This window comes from Cricetulus griseus, chromosome X, assembly GCF_003668045.3.
Source record: "Cricetulus griseus strain 17A/GY chromosome X, alternate assembly CriGri-PICRH-1.0, whole genome shotgun sequence".
Classification (NCBI taxonomy): Eukaryota; Metazoa; Chordata; class Mammalia; order Rodentia; family Cricetidae; genus Cricetulus; species Cricetulus griseus.
This window is the reverse complement of record NC_048604.1, coordinates 125,244,221-125,263,786: the sequence shown is the minus strand read 5'-3', so window position 1 is coordinate 125,263,786 and position 19,566 is coordinate 125,244,221. Positions and strand designations below refer to the sequence as shown.

Genomic DNA, 19,566 nt, shown 5'->3' with positions numbered 1-19,566 from the left:
CATCCTTAAAAACTACCTATAACATTATATTGAATGGGGATAGATTGAAGAGTGAAACAGGTCTACTCCATCCAGTCTATAACTGGAAGTTTGCTCCTCTGCATTCTTTTCAGCTCCTGTCTAAATTTATTTTCTCAAACTCTTGTACTTCCACATTATTTTTTTCTCAGAGTAAAACAGTAACTGTTAAAAGAATAACCATATGATGAAAGTACAGATTATTCATTTTCCCACCACATCTGTAAGGTATTAATGTGAATAGGAAATAATTAATTTAAAATCTTAAAAGATTTTACTTACTGCACTCTCCTAAAGCAAAGAAATGGGCAATAAAATAAAACCTGTAAGTTTGGAGGTAGCTGTAAGGCTAGTATCTATCTGTGGACCTAGTAATAAGGCAAACTGGTAGGCAATAAGAATGGATATATTTTTCTACAAATGACAAATGTTCATCACATCTGGTATTCCATTACTTTGGGTACAGGGATCTGTGTAGCACAAATTCTATTTGGTCTTAAAAAAAACAACAACAACAACAAACCAACAACTCAGAGTCAGATATTGCGTTAATGCTGAAGATCAGAGAAACAAAACAGCCAGCCACTAGAGAGTTCTCAATCCTGTCCTCAGATTGCATCTCCAGATTGTGCTGCTGCTCAGACTGCATTCAGTGTTCCAATTTCCTCCTGCCTTATATCCCTCTCTAGTGCTGGGATTAAAAGCATGGAATCCCAGGTGCTGAGATCACCTTTATGTGAGCTCTGTTGCTCTTTCAGACTGGATCAATTTCATGTAGCTCACGGTGGCCTTGAATTAAGAGAGATCCATATGCTTCTGTCTCCTGAGTGCTGGGATTAAAGGTGTGTACCACCACTGCCTGGCATCTAGGACTAACTAGTGTGGCTAGCTTTGCACTCTGATCTTCAGGCAAGTTTTGTTAGATCTTAAAACAAAATATCACCACAGAGCTATTTTTTTCCAGCACTTGCACTTTTTCAGTTTTCCTGCCTGGATATTAGCCATTTTCAAAAGGTTAACAGATAAAATTCAAAATGTATTAACTTTTGAGACTGATTTAAAGCTCTAATCAGTTTGTTATACCACTTGTTAGTTCTAGAAAATAAATGATTAGGAAGTTGAAAACACTGACTAAAATGTGGCTTTCTGAGAATTAGTTGAGTTTAGTCATGTTTTTTTTTGCTGTGTACGCCAATACACCTAGGAGTCTAGATTTGTGTATAGATAAACAGATAATACAGGAGTCATTTGAAGCCAAACAGAAATGTTAGTCTGAGTTTTTTGTTTTGTTTTTGAGAGTTTTACTTTTGTATCTCTGGCTGTTCTGGAGTTCACTATATACTCTAGGTTTGCCTTGAATTCACAGCAATTCTCCTGTATTGGTCCTAAGTGCTGATATTACAGGTATGAGCTACCATGTATGGCACCCAAAATGGTTTTAAACACTTACATAAGCAATCACTAAAAGATCCAAGATACAGACTAGAGAGCATGGATGGACTCTAATAATCTCTTAATTAAAAAAACAAACAAAACAAAAAAACAAAGAAAACCAAAATATGTAAACTAAAAAAGAAATTCATACTGGAATAGGAAAAGGAAACAGGATATTACACTATATGCTGTCTTTTTAGTGCCATTTTCGTTATTTCAGACACGTATTTAAAAAAAATATGATCAGATACCAAACTCTCAAAATTCTGAAAAAGAAACTCATTGTTGAGGTACAATTTGTAGAAAGTAAAAACCTTGTCAGATATTTCATGATGAAAATTTTCAATGTTTTTTTATTTAAGGTTTTTAAGTTTAGTTTCATCCCTCAAGATCAAAAGCAAATAAATTAACTTGTCCCAGTGATATAAGAGAGCTCTGTAGAGCTGCCAGGAAAAAGAAACTCCATTCGTTTGCAATGTGTGGGAGTTAATACTATCAACTTGACATACTCTCGAAACAGCTAGGAGGCAAACCTCAGGGCATGTTTGTGAAGGAGTTTCTAGATTGGGTTGGTTGAAGTGGGAAGATCTACCATAAATGTGGGAAGCACCATTCCATGGACTAGAGTCATGAACTGAATAAAAAGGAGAAAGTGAGCTGAACAGTAGCATTCCTCTCTTTCTGTTTCCTTGGTTGCCAATGCAATTTGACCACGAGCTGGCATCATGACTTCCAGACCATGATGGCCTATGCCTCAAACTGTGACCACAAACAAATGCTTCCTTAAAGATGCTTGTCAGGTATTTTTGTTTCTTTTTCTCTGATTTTTTTCATGCAATATTTTGGTCATGTTTTATCCCTTCCCCAAATCTTCTCAGCTCCTCCCCATCTCCCTAACCACCCAGCTTTATGTTCTTTCTCCTTCAAAAACCCCCACAAAACAGAAACCAGTAAGACAAAAATGCTAAAAACAGTGCACAGTGGATGCCATCCAGGTGAGGTCCAACCCACCCAGAGACTGCCTGTATCCTAACCTCTCTTTCCACCCAGGGAACTAGGGCATTGGTAAGAGTGGGCCTGTTTCCAGCCCACCTTCTGCTGCCCTGCTCAGCAGAACCCATCCCAGAAAGGCCTAGCCTACCCTAAGAGTGACAAGGCCCCCGCTATTAGTCCCACCTCAATCCACAGGAAGGGGAGAGCTATCAGAGTATTAGACTTGCTTGCGTACATGGGAAAGGAACCTTGGTCCTGTACCCACCAGGAGAGGAAGAGACCTGAAACTGAGAGGCTTTTGTAATGCAAAGGACACAGTCAACAACAACAACAAAAAATGGCAGCTTATAGAATGGGAAAAGATATTCACCAACCCCACATCTGACAAAGGGCTGATTTCCAAAATAAACAAAGAACCCAAGAAGTTAGTCACAAAAGCACCAAATAATCCAATTAAAAAGTGGGGTACAGTACTAAATAGAGACTTCTCAATGGAGGAATCTAAAATGGCTGAAAGACACATAAGAAAGTGCTCAACATCCTTAGCCATCAGGAAAATGCAAATCAAAACAACTCTGAGATACCATCTTACTCCTGTCAGAATGGCTAAAATCAAAAACACCAATGACAGTTTATGCTGGAGAGGATGTGGAAAAAGGAGAACACTGCCAACTCATACAGCCACTTTGGAAATCAATATGGTGGTTCCTCAGGAAAATAGGAATCAGTCTACCACAAGCTCCAGCAATTCTACTCTTAGGAATATACCCAAGAGAGGGACATTCATACAACAAGGACATCTGTTCAACCATGTTCAGAGCAGCATTGTTTGTAATAGCCAGAACCTGGAAGCAACCTAGATGTCCCTCAACTGAAGAATGGATGGAGAAAATGTGATACATTTACACAATGGAGTACTACTCAGCGGGGAAAAAAAAACAATGGAATCTTGAAATTCGCAGGCAAATGGATGGAACTAGAAGAAACCTTCCTGAGTGAGGTAACCCAGTTGCAAAAAGACACAAATCGTATACACTCATTCATATATGGATTTTAGACATAGAGCAAAGGAGTACCAGCCTACAATCCACACCACCAGAGAAACTAGGAAACAAGGAGGACCCTAAGAGAGACATACATGGTCCCCAAGAGAAGGGGAAAGGGACAAAATCTCTTGCACTAATAGGGAGCATGGGGGGAGGTGAGAAGGAGTTAGAAGAGACAGGAAGAAATGGAGGGGAGAGGAGGACAGGATAGAACAGGAAGATCATTGAGTCAGGGGAAGAATAGAGGAGAGCAAGAAAAGAGATATCATAATAGAGGGAGTCATTATAGGTTTAAAGAGAAATGTGGCACTAGGGAAATGTTCAGAGATCTACAAGGTTGACCCCAATTAACAATCTACGAAATAGCCCAGAGGCTCTCCCATAATGAGATTGATAACTACCTTATATACCATCCTAGAACCTTCATCCAGTAGCTAATGGAAGCAGAGGCAGACATCCACAGCTAAACACTGAGCTGAACTCCTCGAATCCAGTTGCAGAGAGGGAGGGTTGATGAGCAAAGCTGCCAAGAGCAGGCTGGAGAAACCCACAGAAACAGCTGACCTGAACAGGGGGTTGCTCATGGACCTCAGACTGATAACTGGGACACCAGCGTAGGACTGTTCCCAGACCCCCTGAATGAGGATGTCAGTTTGGATGTCTGGTTAATCTATACAGCCTCTGGTAGTGGATCAGTATTCATCCCTAGTACACAAATGGAGTTTGGGAGCCCAATCCACATTTAGGGATATTCTCCCAGCCTAGACACACAAATGAAATGACAGAGTTTGAAGATTCCCCCATGGAAGGCCTCACCCTCCCTGGGAGTAGAAAGGGGATGGGATAGGGGGGTCGGGGTTGGGGACAGGAGATGAGGGGAAGGAGAGGGAAATGGGATTGACATGTAAAAAAAACTTGTTTCAAATTTAAAAAAATAAATAAAAAGTAATCATTGCCCTAGATATATGAGCACAATATCATCATAAGGATGCTTATGGTTTGAAAAAACTGTAACTCTAGTAAACTCTTATCTTAAATTTCTAGCTTTGAAGGCTATGAGCCAAGAAAAACATGTAGACCCTGGAAGCCAGAAATAGATTCCCTCAAAATGTAAAGAAGGAACATAACCCTTGAAATACCTTGTACTTATCCCATAGAGATCCCTATGAGTCTTGTGATGTCTGGAAATGTAAGATGATACATTTGGCTTGCTTAAAGAAATGAGATTTAAATCATTGTATCATAGAAAAATAAAATTTAAAAAACTGCTGTAAAATTGCTAAAAACAAAACAAAAGCAACATTGAAGAAATTACTGAGAATTGAATAAAAGCTGACTCACAAAAGCATTCATTGTCTTTCTAGACAGTTGACCAAAAGGTTATCTTTTACTCAACTATTCCAATGGCTCACTACCTAAAAGGCAGTCTATTTTAAATTTTCAATAGCTCTAAATGAAGGAATTATTTCATATGTACAAAAAGCTTCCAAATTTTGCATCTATACTAATTTGATGGCTTATCTTCATTGTCAGATTTACTAAATCTTAAATGGCTTACAAAACATACTCCTAGGAAATTTGTGAGAGTCATTTATAAGAAGCTTAACTGAAGAGAGAAAACAACCACCATTAATGTGGGCACCACTATCCCATGCGCTGTGAACCCAGACTAAATAAAAAAGGGAAAAAGGAGAGGGGGGCAGAAAATTTTAGGCCAACATAGCATTTAGGCAAGGATACAGTTACTGCTCATTGATCTTAGTATTATAGTAATAAGAGAGCATAGATCTATGAAAAGCATGCAGTTTAGTGAGAAACATGGACAAATTTCAAGTCACAGACAAGGTGGGTCTAGAGAAAAAACCTTTAAAAAGAAATCTCACACTTTATATAGGGACTATAGGAAAGTTACCCTGAAGTGTTAAGACTCCACCCACCAAAGGCTCCAAATTGTGGAAATGCAAATTCAATGGAAAGAGTGGTGAGTTGCAAATGTCAATTAGATGGGTTCCTGGTTCAAAAACAACTTCCTATGAAGGGTTTTCCCAGTTTTAGTAGCCAAGGTTTTGTATAGAGTCCATTACAACTATTGTAGATGGGGCCAGGCTACATCATGATCTGGCAGCAGAAAGTGGCAGCATCAACAACATGATGCTGATTTTTACAGTCATGTAATATGCAAGAGTGAAGTGGACATGGAGGTTTGAAAAGCTGTTGAGGCTAGGCAGCATGTAGAAGAGTCAGATTCCAATCAAGGAGACCCTGAGAAGTTACTGTAGAAACTAACAATGAGGCCCAAATTGTAATGCAATGCAGACCGTGGGATGCTAGAGATGGAAAGACCATGGGACCTGCACTGAGAATAGCTGCAGACAAAAAGTGGAGCTATCCAAATAGGTAAGTTACGTGTGCTACAGGAAGAAGAACTGGAGGGTAGGGCTTCCTAAGCCCATTGGAGCCCACATGATCACAAGTTCCAGATGATGGACATGGAGCTATAGGGTTTGATGTCCTGATACGTTTCAGTCTTGCTTTGTGCCAATCTTTCTTTGCTATACCTCAAGTCTTCCCATTTGGAGTGGGGTTGGTTTTACACACATGCAAACTGTAAGAATGAAGGGGTCATAGAGGCTTACAATATGGACGTGTCATTGTACAATGAAAGTGAGTTGTTTTGCTTGTCTTAGTTAAGACTCTGCACTTAAGACTTCTGAACAAAGTGTTGTTAAAACTTTTAAGGGGACCTTTAAGGACTTTTAAAGACTGATTAAATACATTTTGCCATATGAGATAGACCTGAAGCTTTAAGGACAAAAATGGAATATTAGCATTTAAAGTGATAGATCTGTATCTAGTTGACAAGAAGTGGAATTGTGATGGTTAATCTTTATGGTCAATTTGATTATTTAGAATCACATAGAACATATACCTCTGGGTACATCAGTGATGGTATTTCCAAGTAAAAATGGGGAGAAAAAAAACACCTTGAAATGAGCCACACCATCTCATATGCTGGTGTTCCATGATGAATAAGAAAGGCAAGCAAGTATGAAGATTTATCTCTGTTTCCAGACTGCAATATGATCCATTGTTTTATGCTCCTGCTGTTACAGCCAACAGTTGCTACTGCCACCATGTATTCTCCACTATGATGTCACAGTCATGAATAAAGTAATACAAGTATTTGTATCTGTTAAGAAATCTGTCTAACTTTATACCCAAATATTTCTTGACCATAATTAATTTTTCTCTAAGAAATATTCAATTGCTTTCTTTCCCTTCACTTGAAAACGTTTGAAAAATATCTATAACCTGTCTCCTCCTTTTCACTTACAGTCTGTCCTTGATTGGCTTCTGTAACAGACTTCTTAAACAGGTCATCTAGCTGCATGTTTCCCAACCCTTGTCTTTGTGCTACATCCCTCTCGAAACAACTCTTTTGGCTTCTAAAAGCTTTGTTCTGGTTTCCTATATTGTCATCTAACATACTTCCTCTGATTATTTTATACACGATGGTAGTTCCCTGAAGTGCCTTACATTCTTGAGGCTCCAGAAACAGTTCCTTCCCTTCCCCACTCTGGAGCTTTTTGTAGAGATTGAGATTTGGGAGAAGGGAAGAACAATGGAAAAAAGAAAGGTAGAAAGTAGGAAAGCATGCATGAAAATGTCATAATGAAATTTTCACACACACACACACACACACACACACACACACACACACACACACACACACACACACACACACACACACACACACACACACCACACACACACACACACACACACACACACACACACACACACACACACACACACGGGAAAATTTAGAATAAAACCAGAAAAGAAAAAAGTCCTTCCAACCAAACATATCAATGTATAAAATGAACAACACTGATGTGACTATCTTCTCTACTGTCTCTCTTTTCCTGTAGCCTCAGTAATATCCTCCTTTAGCTATGAAATCTAGAGAAACTTCTTTACGCTTTTTCTTTACCTCATTCTGTAACATCTTATCAATCATTAAATCTTAGCATGTCAACTGCTAAAATAATCTTCTAAATCAGCATCCCTTTCCCATCTCAGAAACCATTTTCTAAGTTTAGGACAGTCCCTCCAACCTAGAATACTACAGCAGCTTCCTAACTGACTCAGAGCCTAATTGTCTTCAAATTTACCCCCCTCCCAAGTGCTGTAGAGACTTATCTAAAATATAAATTAGACCACGTTGCTTTGTTCTAAGACTTTAATAGGTGCCTTTTGTTTCTAAGGCTTTCACTAATATCCTTGTCAAGACCAACATGGCCCTCCACAATTAAGCTGCATCTATTTCTAGTTTAATCCTGCTCCATACTCTGTCCTAATTTTATGTCAAGCAATGCTAAGCCTCTGTGTTCCCACTCCCAATGCTTTATATGCTCAAACTATCTTTTCAAGTATTTTCATTAAAAAGCTACTTAATTTTTGAAACCTCATAAGATATAGAAAAATAGAGAGACAGTGATAGGTTTTGCAAGAAAAAAATTTGCTGCTAAGCCTGACAACCTGAGTTTGATCTCTGGGACCCATAAAGAAGTGGAAGGCGAGAGCAGAGTACTACAAGTTGTCCTCTGACCCCCACAAGTGCACCTCTGTGTTACGTGTACACACACTCACATGTATGTAGGCCCACAAATGAAGTTACTTTATTAACAGGAAAATGAATTCAACTAGAAATAATCATATTAAGTGAAACTAAGTGCATTTAAGGGAGGCAAATATCACATGGTACACACACACTCTAAATAAATACACAAATGAATAAACCAAAGAACAAATACATCTTTTAGAAAAGAATAAAAAGGGAAATTGTGGAGTTTTCTTGGCATATATACTTGAGCTATTGTTTGCTTTTATCGGTACAGGGGTCTATCCATTTTTAAGATTTATATTTTTGTGTATATGAGTGTCTTGTTTCATGTATGCCTGTATATCACGTGCATGCCTGGTGCTTAGGGAGGCCAGAGGACATTTGATTCCCTGGAACTAGAGTTACACAGTTTTGAACCACCATGAAGATGCTGGGAATGGAACCTGGGTACTCTGCAAGAGTTATCAAGTGCTCTTAACTGCTGAGCCATCTCCTTCTAGTCCCCCAACCTTTTGTTTTCTTAAAGATAGTGTCTGAATGTGTAGCTCTAAGTTAGCCTCAAATCCTGTGAATCTAATGCTTCTACCTCCCTAGTGCTGAAACAGCACCACATTCAGCTTTTACATTTTTATTTTCCTGGCTTGTTTATTTCTTCTCAACTCTGGATTAGAGTTAAATGGTTTAAAAATCAAGACAATTTTTTTTTTGGAATACAGCCATACCCATTCATTTATGCTGCCTACCTTATAGACTGTTGTATAAAAAACCACTATAAAACTTAGAGGTCACCACTTTCTCAACTCATAAATCCTGTCATGAAATCAGAAGAGACTAAGGATTGCTTTTTCTGTGTGTATAACTTCACAGTGCATAGGACCCCAGTTGAGAAGATTTAAACAGATGGAATCATCTAAGGCTTCTTCACTTATCTGGCACCTTTGACCAAGATAGCTGTAGTTAGGCTCAAACTATCATCGGGCATTTACATGAGGCCTTTTTGTGTATCAGACAGATTTTCTCATTGCTATGAGCAAAACATGAGAGGAAATATTTATTTTGGTTCATGGTTTCAGTCATGACAAGGAGAGTTTGAAAGCGCAGAGAAACTCAATTCAGGGCATCCAAGAAAGAAGGATGGGGAGTAGGGGTACGGATGGCAAGGGCAGGCCAGTCACAAGCCTAGAAGGAGACAGAGACAGATAGACAGACACACACTTGGGGGCGGGCTTGCTAACAGGTTTTCTCCTTTCCCCCTTATAGTCTATCAGAATACTCAACCTATGGGATTGTACTAATTATATTCAGAGTAGGTCTTTCTACCTTATTCGTTCCTAGGCCCTTGTAAATCTGATCAAATAAGTTATCAATATTAACTGCTATGGGGGGGGGCCATGGGTCAAAACATTTTCGTGGTACCAGGGATTAAATGGAGGACCTCATGCACACCAGGCTAAATGCTCTACCATACCTCCAGCTCTAGGTTAGACTTCTTATATGACAGCTCAATACTATTCCAATTAACAAAGCAGTAGGTATATCACCTTTTATGACTTAGCCTCATAGGTAGCATACTCTATTGTACCAAAGGGATCACAAACTCATTCAGATTTAAGTCAGAGGATACCAGTCCTATGTCTTGATGAGATACATACCAAGAATTCACAGGTATGTTTACACCGCCAGTTAAGGTTTTCACATCATCTGTAACAAGAACCTAGAATTATTATTCAGACCTTAAACAGAGGAACATATAGGTAAGCAACAATACGAGTTTTACAAAGGACTGTAATCAAGGTCCCGACCATGAAAAATTTTAATACCTTCCTGTTTATTTTTGATGAATCTTTTAATTCTGAAAATATAGACTATATACATTTTTAAATGTTACATGAGGGACTGGGAGATATACCTTAGTGATAGTATGCTTTGTATGGGCAAGGTCTGAGGTTCTATTTCCCCAGAACTACAAAAATAAAAATTAAAAAAGGTATCATAGGAATAACCTTTAAGAATCTAGAGAGATCTGGGTATGGTAACATACATCTATAATGCCAGTACTCAGGCAGCCAGATTGGAAATTAAAGCCAATCTGGCTACATAGGGAGATCCTGCTTCAAAACAAGAATAAACCTAGAAAGTAAAATGACCTCAGTTCTCTGCCTTTTCTTATTTTTTGGAGGAGGGGTGAGACAGGGTCTTGTATAGCCAAATTTGGCCTTGAACTCCTGATCATCCTGCCTCAGACTCACAAGTGCTGATTATAGTATTATGTTACCATGTCCAGATCTACCTTTTATTTGTCTTTTCAAGTTGACTTTACAGCACTTTGACTCTAGATTGCTTTCTGACTTGGTTAGAAAAACAGAATATATCAGAGATATAGTGTAAGTTCTAAGCCTAGGTCTCAAGAAGCCTTGCTGCTTCTCTTTTTTTTTTTTTTGGTTTTTTGAGACAGGGTTTCTCTGTGTAGCTTCAGAGCCTATCCTGGCACTAACTTTGTAGACCCAGCTGGCCTCAAACTCACAGAGATCCACCTGCCTCTGCCTCTAAAGTGCTGGGATTAAAGGTGTGCACCATCAACGCCCGCTACTGCTTCTCATTCATATAAACTTTCCTAGACACTATAAACAAGCCAGGGATAGCTGCTGTTAGATGAATGAATGGCATGTAGCCTAGAGTTCCTATCCTTTATCTCAGTCCCAGTTGTCAGACAGCCAACCTTGGAAGCAGCTCCCTGCTTTACTGATCATAGGCATAACATACTGCTTTACTACAGCTCCCTGCTTTACTGATCATAGGCATAACAGGGATTAGTTGAGAACAGCCTAATTGCTCAACTGAATCCAACCTACTTAATATACCCACAGGTACCAACTACTCTTCTAACTAGTGATATAGCATAGTTAATTGGTGGAACTCAGAAGACAGTTCTAGTATTATTAAATTAATTTAGCTACAAACTAAACTTACAAAGTAGACACTGTTACTAGGATCCAATAAGGAAGATGACAAAACTATTGCTATGATAATAGAATGGTTAACACTTGATCAAAGAAGAAGCCTTAAGAGTAGCCACACAAATATGAAGTGCTAAGTCTTCTCATCTTATCATTATAATGCCAAGTCAGTCATAAGGTTAACATCATAATTTCTCAACTCAAGAGTTTTAAACTCCCTCATGAGAACTTAGCATTGCTATTAGAATCCTTCTCTTTTTTAGTTATAATCACCTTCTTATTTCTATCAGTGTTACCTTTCAATACACTCCAGTAAAGACAAGGCAGACAGCAACTCAAAAGATTAATTATACACATATAACTATGAAATATTTTTTGTTTTCAAAACAAATATACCAAAAGCCATACATCCAATTACAAGCTGGTTTCTGAGAAAGCCTCTAGAGTACCAAATATTTATTACAGCAATATAGTCTCTCTAAATACACAGGACAGTTTTTTTTTGTTTGGATTTGCCTCCTTCTGTTCCTTTGACATGGTATTTCTTCAAATAAAGATCTACAGAGAATGAATTTACATTTTGAAAGCAATCAAGTGTTATTCCCAGTATATTCAAGTGAAGATGGCATCGAGGTGTGTGAAACCAGTTTTAATTAGAAACAAGGCAAGAAAACACATTTCAATGCTGATTTTTAATTTCAATTGAGCCAGGCATTGGTAGCACATGCCTTAAATCCCAGCATTCTGGAGGCAGAGGCAGGCAGACCTCTGTGAGTTCGAGGCCAGCCTGGTTTACAGAGCGAGTACCAGAACAATCAGAGAAACCCTGTCTCTAAAATCAAAACAAAAACAAAAAACCCAAGAGTTCCAGGACAGGCTCCAAAGCAATACAGAGAAACCCTGTCTCAAAACCATAATAATAATAATAATAATAATAATAATAATAATAATAATAATTTCAATTGAATGACTCAACTGTCATTAGCTATGAGGCTAAAATTTCAAATGATTGCACACATACACAAAACAAGCAAGCAAACAAAACAAAACCTTAAGCTCTCTATAACTTACAATGCAAACTTTAAGCTTCTAGCCTATGTATCTGAGTCACTTCATAATGTGGTCAGAGCTAGCTTTTCATCTCATTTCCCTTATATAGTCTCCTCTTCCATGACATTAAGTCCTTCACTGTGCCCCACTTACATGTGTTGGTGCTTTTTTTGTTTTTTTAAGACAGAGTTTCTCTGTATTGCTTTGGAGCCTGTCTTGCTCTGCAGACCAGGCAAGCCTTGAACTCACAGAGATCTGCCTGCCTCTGCCTCCCGAGTGCTGGGATTTAAGGCATGAGCCACCTACGCCCAGCCAGTGCTTTCTTGTTAAAAATTAATTTTATTTCATGTGTATGAGTGTTTGCCTGCACATGTGAGTGTGTACCATATGAGTGACTGGTGCCTGCTGGAGTCAGAGGAGGGTGTTGGGTTCCCTGAAATTGAAGTTACAAATGATTGTGAGCCACCATGTGGATCCTGGGAACAGAACCAGGTCCTCTGCAAGGGCAAGTGCTCTTAACCACTGAAGTCATCTTTCTTGAACGGATGCATTTGTGCACATTCCTCTCCTGGAGCACTCAAAGTCCACATCACCTCTATTTCTGCCCCATATAATGCCCAACACTGTAAGTGACTCTGATACTTACTAAATGAAATAAATAACTCCTTTGGTAGTTAAGTGGCTTTGAAAGTAATTTCAGAAAGTAGAGTTCCAAAAACCTTCTGGGTGGTAGAGTAAATAGCTAATTACTAACACACATTTAAAGGATGAAATTATGGAATGCTATGAAGCAACTGCTTTGCAGTCATACCTAAGAAGGATTGATGACTCAAAGATTGAACAGAAATAAACTAAAAGTTCCAGCAATACTCCATTCTACCAGGATGATGGATTGCATTGTGTATATAATATGATGGATGGCACATTTTTAGACAGCAGGGCTCTGGGTTTTTAAAATTCTCCCCCAAAGAATACCTAAGTTAAGAGCAAATACTACTTTAATAAGATATGGGCATATAACAACTTATTTCAAAGAATAAAGATTCTAGAGCTAGGTGTGTTTCTTGGTTATTTTTCTATTGCTACTTGCTGATGGAAGAGACTATTTCAGCTTACACTTCCAGGAAACATCAGTAAGAGAAGTCAGGGCAAGGTCTCAAGGCAAGAACCTAGAGGCAGGATTTGATGCAGAGACCATGGAAAATGGCCTTGCTTTCCTCAAGGCTTTCTCAGTCTGCGTTGTTATACACTCTAGGACCACAAGCACAGTGTTGGTATCACCAACAATATGCTGAGCCCTACATCAATCACTAATTAATAAAATGTACCATAGGCTTGTCCACAGGACAATCTGGTGGATGCATTTTCTTCATCTGAGATTCCTTCTTCCCAAATGACTCTAGCTTTTGTCAAGTTGACATAAAACTAGCCAGTGTAGCACAGTAACTGGTAATCCCAGAATTTGGGAGGCTAATAGCCCAGGCTGATGTTTGAGGTCAGCCTGGGCTATACAATGAGATCCCATCTTTTTTTAGATTTATTTATTTATTATGTATACAGTGTTCTGGCATACATGCCTACATGCCAGAAGAGGGCACAAAATCTCATTATAGATGGTGGTGAGCCACCATGTGGTTGCTGGGAATTGAACTCAGGACCTCTGGAAGAGCAGTCAGTGCTCTTAACCTCTGAGCCATCTCTCCAGACCCCAATGAGATCCCATCTTAAAAAGAAAAAAAAACTGGAAAAGAATTATGAGACTTTTCCCCTTTTGGGTGAAACTAAAACCAACACACTGAAAAATTTAGAATATTCTCAAAACACTGGTATGATGAAATGTAAGAATTGCTATTGCTATATGTCAAAATGTTTGAGTATCAGCAATTTCACATGGTTAAATATATTTCAGGATTTTGTTCACATACAAAAACAAGCGAAGAAAAGCTTCTTTCCTTTGGTTTTCTTCTTTCATCTCCAAAGTCCATACTCACTCTAGAGAACTTAAATTCCTATGACCTTTTGAGGACAAAAAATACACAAAGACTTTCTGAAAAGCACACTTTGTAGTTCAAAACTCCTAGTTTCCTTTAGGAGTTATATTTCATTTACCAGACCAAACGTAATTGACCTGTACATCCCCTGCACCTCAAATTTCCAGGTCAGATCTGAGCACCATCTTCCCATGTTCCATTTGCACACTGCACATAGGCCATCACACAAAGGATTCCTGATGGCATTTAGTGCAAGAAGAGAGGTTTTTGACAAAAAAGTGCTCTATCCTGTGCTCAGTGCAAGTTGGGGCTTATGTGAGCCAGATAGTCTAGGGTTTTTGTTGTTATCGTTTGTGTTTGTGTGTGCTGTTTATTTTGTGTATGTTTTGTTTTGTTTTTGCTTTTCTTGCCTCAGAGTTGTATACAGGTAGCTGTATCTCTGGGTCTCTTGATGAGAAGGAGGGGAACCTTCATGGATACAATATCTAGCCCTGCATATATGGCCAGAGTGGTGAGGCTGTTTGATGCCATCTTCATGGGTAGCTACAAAACCCTGTGAGGAGTCACAAGTGCTTCAACTAACTACCACACTCCCAGATCACAGTCACATGCTGAGAATGGTGATCCAATTTTAATCCCTTTGAGACATTTCACAGATCATCCACTATACAAACATGTAATCAATGTAATGCTTTTGTGTGTTTATCGGGTTTTGAACTGCTAAATTTTCTGTATTGACATTTTAAGAACTTTCTGCACAGAAAATTTTAGTTACCCAAGACAAATATAAATGTAATTGTCTTCATGGTGAATGTTATTTCATGAAAAACACTGAATACATACTTTCAGCTTCAGTGGTCAGAAGATCCTGTGCTTTTAAGGTTTCTGTTAGAACTGTAAAACAAAGGCTGCAAAACTTTACCATCTCACCTTTGTTCCCTCACTATCCATTAAATACTCTTTTAATAAGATCTTTCATCCAATGTGTTTTATGTAGCCTTTCTCTATTTCCACAAGATTATTTCAGTATAATTATGCTCTCCCTTAGGAAGTACCACATCTGATACACAAAGAAAGATGAAATAATTGTGTCAAATTGTACAAACAAAAACATTTCACTTTTATCAATTTAAAAATTATAAAAATTAAAATTGCCCAAACTATCACATATGTAGTGATTTTAAACATCAGGAATTCCCAGGTAAGTGGTATTAACAATCTTTGTTCATTTAGTGCTTTCCTAGGTTTTAGTTTCAGAAGCCAACAGACGTTGACAGCTGACAACATCACAACCCCCCAAAAAACAAGTCCAGTGTTGCACTGTAGACCATATTGTCCATGCTTGTATTTGCAGGAACTAGCATACAAGACCTGGCATATCTCACATGTACTTCCTCACAGGGCCCAAAGAAAAACTCAATAAAGATTTGAAAGAACATGGGTTAGAATTTGGGAAGCTTGGATGTTAGACCAAATTTCTAATCCATAATGCATTAGCTAATCATTTTATTATAGTGGTTTTGTTTCAGGTCTTAATATGATAAAACAAACTCCTCTAAAAATTTCCTGACCCATGGGCATTTATTCTTTCCAAACTGCAGATCGAATTATAATACTTCATGTAACCCTTTCATTGCTTACTGGTGCTCACAATCGCTTTCTAAGAGTAGTGTAGTAAAACAAAGTATGCCTAGTTTATGGCCAACACTGAATGTTCAGAGAATGAGTCAGTGTCATCACTACAGAGCCCCTTTCTCTGCTCTGGCTCTTCATCAGGCTTTTTTCTCCTTTAAAAAGCCAGATGCTTTAATTCTAGCACTTGGAACAGAGGTAAGTGGATCTCTGTGAGTTTGAGACCAGCCTGGTGTGCATAAAGTGTTTTAGGCCAGCTGGAGCTACATACTGAGAACCTGTCTCAGAAAAATTCAACAAGCTGTGCCTGGTGGTCCACACCTGTGATCCTAGCACTTGGAAGGTGGAGACAGGAGGACTGTGACTTCAAGGCCAATTTGAGTTATGCAGACTTTTAGACCAGCTTGTGCTATATAGCCATATTCTGACAAAAACAAAACAAAACAAACAAGGATCCCATTTTTTTGAGGTAGTGAACCTCACTAAAAGTTCAGTGCCCACATTTTACACTGGGGTAATCATACAGCTGCCTCCTGACTGGCACACACCAAAATTCCAGACTCCAAGAAAAAAAACCTGCATTCAGCATAAACCACATGCTAGTACCAACACAGTTCAAGTACAATAAGCTACCTTTATTAATTCTAGGAATGAATGGCAGAATCTTCCTGAAAATCAAGTTCCCAGAGGAAAGTCCAGGGCCAACCCTCTTTCAAAATAAAGCTTACGGTGATAACACCTTTTTTCTTTTGCAAAGATGCCAATCACTAGCTGGGTACCCAGAAGTCCTTCTCGGACTTAAAAAGAGGTACACAAAACTGACAGTACTCTGATCAGGAGACTAAAGGAACAAAATAAACACCTATGCTTCCCAAGCATGGTAGCACATGCCCCAAATCCCTGCAGTTGGGAGGCAGAGGCAGAAGGATTACTGTAAGTTCAAGGCAAGTCTGAGTGAGTTCTAGGCTACATAAGCCCCTGGGGCTTGTGGGCAAGGAAAGGAAAGAGAGAATAATGCCTATCCCCCTTCCTGATAGCAAGAAAGAACAACAATAACTGCTTCCTGAGACAGGCAAAGCCAGAACCAGAGCCAGGTTTGGACCCATAACAGATATTGTGTGGTGCCTAGATTTAAATCCCAAATGTGTAAACTTGGCTAGTTAACCAAACAAAGCTTTATCTTGGGAAGTGAGCTATTCACATAGGCTGTGGTTATTAATCACTTGTATTCCTTGATGAAACTTTGTATGGCTTCCAAACTTCTTTCAAAACTATACAGCTATCAGAGGTGGTGCCAACTTTTTTTTTAACCCCACCTGTGTCCCTTCAGTCTCTGTGATCCAATGACTGGTGTCTCTTTTCAGTGCCTGCAGCATGCTCTCTTCTTCTCCCATGGCTTTGTATGTACTATCCTACTGTCTTACTTTGGACTGTCCATCATTATTCTACCTTACTAAATAGATCACTCTTACATCAGGTTTCAATTCAATCAAGATTTCTTCAAGGCAGCCTTCTCTCACTTGCTTCAGAAACTTTGTCATTTGCTTTTCAGAAATAGTAATTGCTTTTAAAAAATAACTATGAGCACATCAGAGTCCATTTTTAACATGTCTATATTTTAAGAAAGTAAGAATCATCTGTGTCATTCACTTGATGATAACTCCCTAATAAAAGCACTCATTATGTAATGAGTACTCAGTAACTGTATGAATGAAAGATTAATGAGGACCAACTTTCAGTCCATGTGATTGGAATCTGAGTAACTGTCCCTTCCCCCAAATGCACACACATCTATCTCCAAAAGTCTAAGTCATAGGACCCAAGCTAGACCATCAAGTTTCTTAAGGTTTATTTTTATTTTTTTGGCAGTGCTGGGGGTAGAACCCAGGACCTTATGCATGGTAGACAAGTACTCTACCAGTGAGTTGCACCTCTAGCTACAACCTAGGGTTTGAAGTAGTGGGAAAGAGGCACTGTATCTGATACAGATATCCTGATTAGAAGAAAACTTAAATCAGAGGAAGTTAAAATCAAAAATAGAAAATCTGAGGCCGCTCTGAGTACCAGATATAACCATTCCCAAAAGCAGCAACAATCTGTGGCCTATTCATTTACCAGTAAACTCTGTTTCCTAAGCTAACTTAAGTTAGATTTTGACATGTGTACCTGAAAGTCCAGTTATAAAACCCGCTAGAACTAGACATATAGTTGGTACAAAGAACAAAAGAAAGCCTATCAGCAAATCTAATCTGTGATGACTCTAGCTACTAGCCTACAGAGTCCTTAATAGCTTTTCAGATGAACAGGCTTGTTTATGGTATATGACAAAAAGATGAGCTAGGTGTGATGGCACATTCATATAATCACAGGATTTGGTAAGTGGGTATGGTGGATCACAAGTTCAAGCCAGGCTTTGGGTAATGATCCCTATACTCCTTTATACAGTAATACCCTGTTGAAAAACAAGGAGGATGAGAATAAAAGACAGGAAAAGGACAAAGAACTGTCCTAACTGCAAAGTACAACAAGTATCCATCCAGGCTGGTTATTATCTTAAAAAGTAATGTATTAGTGGAAACTAAAACAGAAACTAAATCCCCAATAGGCTAGTGAAAGAAAAATTGGTCATTAATAGCAAGTACAGGGTTTCTGAAAATATGACACTTTGAATTTACTTGTAGACTTATTTTTGTTCTAGCTATTCAATTTATTTATTGAGAAAATTACAGCTATATTGTATGAAGAGGCAGCTAACATGTCTCATAGGATTATATTGTTGAGAAGACGAAGGATCCAGACTACAGACAGGTAACTTGAAAGGAATGTTGTATGGAGTTTTGCTCTACTCTGGCTTTAATTAGAACTCTCATCAGTGACCCATGGTTATTGACCCTCAGAGGAATAACATAAATCGGAGGAAAGGAGAAAACTCAAAAGCTAATATAAGCAGTAAAAGTATACGACATATGGTAAAGTGACTACAGTTTTTCTACTTATTTATTTGTTTGTTTGTTTTCCAAGACAGGGTTTCTTTGTGTAACAGCCGTGGCTGCCCTGGAAGTCACTTTATAGAACAAGCTGGCCTTGAAATCACAGAGATCTGCCTGCCCTTGCCTTCCAAGTACTGGATTAAAGTCGTGTACCACTGCCTGCCTAACTACAATTTTTTTAAACATCCAGTCTTTTTTTAAAAAAGACGACAGAAGCTAACATTTTTTCCCTCAAGGAGCAGAAAACCCCTTTAATTACTAATTTTGCAGACAATTCTTAACTAATCATACTAATCTTAAGTGTTTGGACCAAAATTTCTCTGTTCAGTTTTTTTTATAGTAGTATAACCAAAGGGTGATGTAACTACTAAATATGGAACAAATTCAGAAATTTCAGCTTGACAAGTATACAACTATATTCCAACCTAAGTATTACTGTTAAACTATGACCAATAAAAATGTATCTAGGGAAAGAAAACAAGATTAGAAAACATTGGGGGATTATTTTACACACAGGACAGGTGAAAGGATGAGAATTTAACGGAAAATCCCCATATCCTATGAACCAATGATAGTATTTTCTAGATCACATCCTGAAAAAGCTCTCACAACTGAATAAAATGATCAAAATAGAACTGTTTTAAAAAGCAAATTCAGTAACTGCTTAGGCTTCTGTGAACAGGAAAATGGCTAGACAGAATAAAATCCATTCAGACTCTGGGATACTTGAAGAAGTTAACAACAATCAAGTAGGTCTACATATTAATTACAATGAGTTAAGAAACCTAAAATCCAAGTGGTATAATACAACCAAAGCCTTATGCTACA

The 19,566-nt window shown here is 38.4% G+C and overlaps 1 protein-coding gene across 15 annotated transcripts in view; it reads right to left on the bottom strand.

Moving 5' to 3' along the window:
- The window catches only part of Jade3 (jade family PHD finger 3), a 126,743-nt gene that overhangs the window by 81,924 nt on the left and 25,253 nt on the right, over window positions 1–19,566 (bottom strand). For all 15 annotated transcript variants that reach the window (XM_035450009.1, XM_027432300.2, XM_027432301.2 and 12 more), the window contains one exon: window positions 9,771–9,819. The gene's annotated coding sequence lies outside the window, so the exon portion shown is untranslated. The remainder of the gene's footprint in view (window positions 1–9,770; window positions 9,820–19,566) is intronic.